Raw genomic sequence first — 7654 nt, 5'->3', positions numbered from 1 at the left:
TTGGAAACTATTTCGCTTTAACATTGCAGAAAGAGCTGGAGGGAAGAGCAACAATGTGGTTCAGGGACTGTGATACAGACAACATGTTTTGAGACACAGTTGGTAACTGAAAGTGGGTCAAGCTTGGAAGGTGCGAAATGCACGAGCAGGCGCAGGCGCAGTCACGTTTGTCATTGCTGAAGGAGACAGAATGTTAAATTAATTCACAGAACGACAAGAATAGGCTGAGACAGTACTCCGGCTGACTTTATGGAACAGCATACCAGGACCACGAACACCATGTTTAATCCATGTCGGGAATATCCTAGTCGTCAGAGGTAAGGTGTTATGGATGTTCCTAAGTTAGGTTGGTAGTCAATCTTGGGCGGTGGGGTAGCCCACAGGCCCTCGTGTCTTAGCCAGGATTAAAATTTAAAAAATATTGTTTTTGAGATAACCCCCTACTCAAATGCTTCACAGTACAAAATAATGACAGTCATGATGTACTGTATGTACTGTATGAATGACAGTCATGTATTGTACTGTGAAGTATTATGAGTTGGGGGTCATCTCAAATTTATATGTATATTTTAATAATCTTTAATCCTCGCAAAGATACGAGGGCCTGTTGGGTAGCCTTGTGGTTAAAGCGTTCGATTCCTCACAAGGGTACAATGTGTGAAGCCAACTTCTGGTGTTCCCCGCTGTGGTATTGCTGGAATATACAGGGGCGGTTGGGTATCCGTGGGGTTAAAGCTTCCAAAACAAGCTTGACTGGATATTCAGGGCGACATAACGAACTTCACAGACTGCAAGTCTTGATATTATGTAGGGGCGGCGGGGTAGCCTAAGGTTAAAGCCTTCGCCCGTCGATTCCCCACATTGGTACAATATGTGAAGCCCATTTCTGGTGTTCCCCGCTGTGATATTTCTAGAATGTTGCTGAAAGCGGCGTAGAACTATACTCACTCTTTGATACAGCAAATCTCAGAAAGCAGCGTAAACGCAACTCACTAACCCACCCTTTTTGAATCTCCAAAGTTCCACATTGATACCAATATTTCTGCCGTTGAGAAGGTAGCATTCTCCAGACCCTTCATCGTTGGTAAATACATTTCTATGCTAATAAATGTTCATGTTATTCTCCAAACGCCTCTGTCACAAAACACTGGCATTTAACCCAGACATAATGTTAACCTATTTAAAAATGTGTATCTACACACTCAAAAATTAAACCCAGCAAGAGCCCCAAACAATTCTTTATGTCAGAGCTGCGGCAAGTTTGACTTGTCCAATCATTCTTGACTTGAGTTCGACTACACGTAATTTCTGGACACCGATCCTGACGACCCGACCACGTTCGGGAGTATTGTTTTTTTCTTTATTTTAAACCGACCGACCGACTCAACTTAGGATCACGGTGACTTACTGAAAGACATATACAAAATGCTGCCGTCACGGTGGAACTCTGGGCCTCCGACCGCGTTACCGAACTCTCCCGAGGGTTGCCGAAAAAGGGAAACCGGGTTCACCCGAGTTGTACCGAATCTCCACATACCGGCTTCAGAAGCTGCTTCTGTTAGTCAGCGCTCAGCATACATATGCACGTCGCTGGCGCCGCGAGTGACTGTTAACCTGTTTGTATGTATTTCTGCTCCCCTAAATATGCCATTAACAGTTTCAACATACAGCACGGAATAACTGCACAGTAAGTCACCGTTCATTGTTTTCCACCGTTACACAAATCTACAGAAATCAGCTGTTATGTCTTCACAGATTTTGTAACGAATGCTGCGTCCAAGTGAATTATTTACCAGCGAAATGTGGTGGGTATGGATATGTTGATGCCAGTGCGCGGTACTCGGGAGCCGGGACAGGTATATAATGGTTCCACGTGCTGGATCAGTCGGGAGGTCCGCGGCAGTCGGTTCTGTATCCGCTACTCTGGAAACTGATAAATGTAAGATAACGCCGACTGTGTACCTAGACCTCCTTTTGGTGCCTTTTTGTTACCATTATTTCCTTCCGGTGCCACAATATCCCAATATTACAACCTTTCTGTCCACACCAGCAGGACCTTGACTTCCTTTTAGTGCATTTTTGTTACCATTTTTTCCTTCAGGTGCCACAATATCCCAATATTACAACCATCCTTTCCACACCAGCAGGACCTCGACCTCCTTTTAGTGCCTATTTGAAACCATTATTTCCTTCCGGTGCCACAATATCCCAATATTACAACCTTTCTGTCCACACCAGCAGGACCTCGACCTCCTTTTGGTGCCTTTTTGTTACCATTATTTCCTTCCGGTGCCACAATATCCCAATATTACAACCTTTCTTTCCACACCCGCAGGACCTTGACTTCCTTTTAGTGCATTTTTGTTACCATTATTTCCTTCAGGTGCCACAATATCCCAATATTACAACCATCCTTTCCACACCAGCGGGACCTCGACCTCCTCCTGTTTTTTATTTCCTTCCGGTGCCCAATATCCCAATTTGCAAACACCATTGACCTCCTTTTTTGCCCATTATTTCCTTCAGGTGCCACAATATCCCAATATTACAACCTTTCTGTCCACACCAGCAGGACCTCGACCTCCTTTTGGTGCCTATTTGTTACCATTATTTCCTTCCGGTGCCACAATATCCCAATATTACAACCTTTCTGTCCACACCCGAAGGACCTTGACCTCCTTTTGGTGCCTTTTTGTTACCATTATTTCCTTCAGGTGCCACAATATCCTAAAATTTACAACCATCCTTTCCACACCCGCAGGACATCGAACTCCTTTTGGTGCCTTTCTGATACCATTAGTTCCTTCCGGTGCCACAATATTTTCATACCAAGATCTCCCTGTACTGACCACCTTCGAGCATGTACTGTCTTTTCATGTAAATACGTCTTTTGGACATCACGAACCTGTGTTTAAGCACAGTTAGTGACATGCATGTACGTCTGTCGATGCTTGTACTGGTCCGAGACCCGTGAAGATCCGGGTTAGAATTGATCTTCAATAACCCATGCCTGTCGTAAGAGGCGACTAACGGGATCAAATGGTCAGGTTCGCTCACTTGGTTGACACATGTCATTGCATCCCAGCTGCGTAGATCGATGCTCATGCTGTTGATCACTGGATTGTCTGGGCCAGACTCGATTATTTGTAATTTTCAGACCGCCGCCATATAGCACGGAATATGGCTGAGTAAAGCTAAACTCACTCACTCACTCACTCCTCCATACAGCCACATTTTGGGTTAGAATTGGTCTTCAGCAACCCATGCTTGTCGTAGGAGGCGGCTATCGGGATCAAATGGTCAGGTTTGCTCACTTGGTTGACACATGTCATCACATCCCAGCTGCGTAGATCGATGCTCATGCTGTTGATCACTGGGTTGTCTGGGCCAGACTCGATTATTTGTAATTTGCAGACCGCCGCCATATAGCATGGCATATAGCTGAGTAAAGCTAAACTCACTCACTCACTCACTCCATACAGCCACATTTGGGTTAGAATTGGTCTTCAGCAACCCATGCTTGTAGGAGGCGACTATCGGGATCGGGTGGTTGACGCCATCGTATTAGGGCTGGGACGGGTAGGAAAACATGGAATCGAGTACCCGCATGTACTTACCCGAATCGGAATCGAGTAGCCGGAAATGTAAGGAATAAAGCGCTTCTGTCAACTTTCTGAATATTCAATCACGAGTTGACAGACATTTTTCAAGAAAACTTGAAATGATAGCAAAAGGACACTGAAACTGAAATTAAGCTATGTAATTTGCGTTTGTTTAAACAATATAGAGAGTAACACCATTATTTACATTCCTCCTTAAAACACAGATTGAACTTTTCGCTCCTGCTGTTACTGTAACTTGACTACTCACTGCTCATGCGCAGATATATTATAGTCGTTAATAATAACCTCTATTAATCAGACAATACCAATGATGCAAATGAGTGCTACGTCAATCATGAAAAAGACAAGTTATTATCTGCCCTTGACATTACAGAATTCTCTCCTTTTCCGGGTACTCGATTCCTAGAAATAGGACTCGATTCCAGCTATACCCGACCCGGGTTCGAATACCCGAGTACCCGTCCCAGCCCTACATCGTATCAGAATGAAGTAGATCGGTGCTCATACTGTTGATCACTGGATTGTCTGCTCCAGACTCGATTATTTATAGACCGTCACATATAGCTGGAATATTGCTGAGTGCGGCATTAATCAACAAACAAACAAGGCGGTGATAATACAGGGAGATTGCCAAAATCGCCGTAAAACCATGCTCACTCACTCTTCTGAAATCAAACCTCGGGAAACCTCGAGTAAAATGTGCTCGTCAAAATCCGTGCCCTACAAGCCCCAGACGCTCAGCTACAGTCACGAGATCCGTGCTGCCCGATGCCTTGTGCGCAACGCATTCGGCCAATCAGAAGCCAGCTTTTTCGAGTCTGATGCCCGTTCGTAACTACTCGTCCCTTTCCGTACGATGGCTTGAAACAGGGGAATCGTCCATTACGTTACAATTGCAAAAGGAAACAGCAGAGACCATCCCGCAACAAAACATGAGTCAATACAGCTATCAGCGTTGAGTGAGCGAGTTAAGTTTTACGCCGCTCTCAGCAATATTCCAAGGCGGCGGTTTGTAAATAATCGGGTTTGGACCAGACAATCCAGGGATCAACAGCATGAGCATCGATTTTGGCAACTGGGATACGATGACATGTGTCAACCAAGTCAACGAGCCTGACCACCCGATCCCCGCTGGAGCACAACAGGACATTGGTCTGTTAACTATTCAAACGATTCTAATTTATTATGTGGGCAATGCTTTACTAACGGCAGATTCTGAGGGTTTGGTTAAAGATGAAAAACCTAAAGCGAAGGAATTGGCTCGAGGTTTCACGTTTTCATCCAAACCAATAACATAACCATAACCATAACACGTAGTTACTCGTCACGCTGAAGACGCGGGTTCGATTCCCCAAATGGGTATAATATGTGAAGCCCATTTCTGGTGTCCCCCGCCGTGCTGTTGCTGGAATATTGCTAAAAGCGGCGTAAAACCATACTCACTCACTCGCTCATTACAAGAAAATTCAGTTCCTAAATTACAGTAAGAAAATGCAATGAAAAGAAGCCCAGAGATCTTCATTTCGTGGTAATCTACAATTGGCTTTCTTGGATATATTTTGTTTCAGGGTCTGTGTGACGGACTATATGTACCAGAGAGAGAAAAGACACGTCAGTATACCTTTAACTTTAAACAACTCGGTTGTAGCCGGCGAGCGGGCGAAAGACCACGTGCAACATGCAGACAATTGAAGTCCTGGCATCCAATGGGAAAACCGTGCGTTAAGGTACTGAGCATGAAAGAGGTGAGGTTAAATTGGGTTTTACGTCGTGCTTGAGAATATTTCGCTCATATGACGACGTGCATGCGTGTGTATGTGTATGTGCGGCTGCTTGTACTAGCCCAGACTTAAGCTGGTTTGATAGTGCTAGCCCACTGAGATACCATGCCGCAGTGAAGCATGAATACCCCACTCGGACACATTATACTGACTCCGAGCCGACCAGTCCTTGTTGTACCCATTAATGCCGAGCGCCAGGCAGGGACCAACAAGTACCATATATTAACGTCTCTTGGTATGACGCGGTCGGGGATCGAACCCGCGACCTTCCGCACTCCGGGCGGACGCTCTAACCACTACACCACGGAGCCGGTCTGAGCATGAAAGAAGGACTTGCAGGCATGATTCATGCCCTTTGATTTTTTGTACCTGTATCCTGTGAAATCACGATTTGATGCAAAGTGAAAGGCTATTGGTACAAATTTGTTCAGTAAAGTAGGTCTGAAAATGCAAATGTAAAACCTGATAGCAAGCTATTTCTAACAGTTTTAATGTTGTGCTTCAACATTGGTCTCAGTGTTACTATGAAATGCTTATAATACAATAACAAAATGGCCTTTAAATGTGAGACTGCTTAAATAATGCAGGGCAAATCTGAAATAAATGAAAAGAAATTTACAAGTTTGGCATGACATCTGTGCATTTGATTGTGTATATTCCGATCCACAAAGCGTTCGTAACGTTACGACATGTCGTGGCTCTATACTACACCATTGGTATACGAATGACGGAAAGCTACAAACGCATTGTGGATAGGGTCCCTGGATATTATTGCCCCTGGGTGCAGAATTATTTATTGACGCATAATGTATATTTCGAGGTTTTCCATTATTCTTTGACTGATAGTTAACGATCCACAAAAGGATGTACTTTAATTATTATTTTTTGTAACCCACCTACCTTTTAAAATCTTGCAAATAATCGTCGTTGACTCTTTTCTTACGCAGGTGATTGAAGTTTCCCTGGCTGAACAGCTGAATTGTCCATGTGTTAACCCAGGTTAAGGTAATAAAACAAGTTTAAAGTTCGGTCAATTGCCCACGTTAATCAAATGCATACTAAAATCCACGGAAAGGACCAGATATGGAACATAACCATATTGTACGAGATTATTGAAGATAGATGACGCTTAAAGACTTACACAGGGGCGTTTAGGAGGCCTAGTGGTTAAAGCTTTCGCTCGTCACGCCAAAGACCTGGGTTCGATTCCCGACATGGGTACAATGTGTGAATCCCATTTCTGGTATCCCCCACCATATTGCCGTGATATTGCTGGAATACGTTTCAAAGTGACGCAAAACTAAACTCACTCACTCAAGGTTGTGAGTTTTAAGACAGCAGCCCTTTGTTGCAATTTGGGGAAATGTTCACGATGCCGAGCTGTAAAAAACAGTACTTCACCTTGAAACCCTGACCCCTATACTGGAGCCAGCCGAAGGCCCGGGTTCGATTCTCCACATGGGTGCAATGTGTGAAGCCCATTTCTGGTGTCCCCGCCGTGATATAGCTAGAATATTGCTAAAAGCGGCGAAAAAAACAACTCACTCGCTCAAAACCCGGGTGAAACGTGAATTACTGTTTTGTGGATGTGTGCAGTAATATGCCTTTTCTATTTACAGATTCGTTGTTGCAGTCGACATTGGTTGCCCTGTTCCATTAACTCGTTTGCCATTGGTTGACTTGCCAGCTCTGTCCACACCAGAATCAACCCATGCTCGTTAGAGTCGACTTACGATTGGTCAGACTCTGTTGGCCACATGTTAAATCATACAAATTTTGATATCATCCTGTCAACAGTTAAACAGTGATTTAGGAAAACACCACAAATAATGTTATAATCTTTTTGCATTAAAAATGGCGTAACATCAAATAATGCACAGTTACTTTATTCCAGTAGAATATGTGTACTGTGCTCGGACATCGTCTCACCCTCATGTGAACTATGCTAGGACATCGTCTCACCCTCATGTGAACTATGCTAAGACATCGTCTTGCCCACATATGTGAACTATGCTAAGACATCGTCTCACCCTCATATGTGAACTATGCTAGGACATCGTCTCGCCAACATATGTGAACTATGCTAAGACATCGTCTCGCCCACATATGTGAACTATGCTAAGACATCGTCTCGCCCACATAGAACTACATCGTCTCGCCCACATATGTGAACTATGCTAGGACATCGTCTCGCTCACATATGTGTACTATGCTAGGACATCGTCTCGCTCACATATGTGTACTATGCCA

General features: G+C 44.1%; 1 long non-coding RNA gene across 1 annotated transcript; it reads left to right on the top strand.

Annotated features, from left to right (window-relative positions):
* The first annotated feature begins 1608 nt into the window (after positions 1-1608).
* Positions 1609-7106, top strand: LOC124268254. The gene is made up of 4 exons (XR_006896248.1): positions 1609-1687; positions 5192-5350; positions 6352-6409; positions 7024-7106. It is a non-coding gene; the product is annotated as an uncharacterized LOC124268254 (long non-coding RNA).
* The last annotated feature ends 548 nt before the right edge of the window (positions 7107-7654 follow it).

Source organism: Haliotis rubra, unplaced genomic scaffold (genome assembly GCF_003918875.1).
Source record: "Haliotis rubra isolate DU_JTF1 unplaced genomic scaffold, ASM391887v1 Scf137, whole genome shotgun sequence".
NCBI lineage: Eukaryota > Metazoa > Mollusca > Gastropoda > Lepetellida > Haliotidae > Haliotis > Haliotis rubra.
This window is presented reverse-complemented; position numbering and strand designations above follow the sequence as displayed.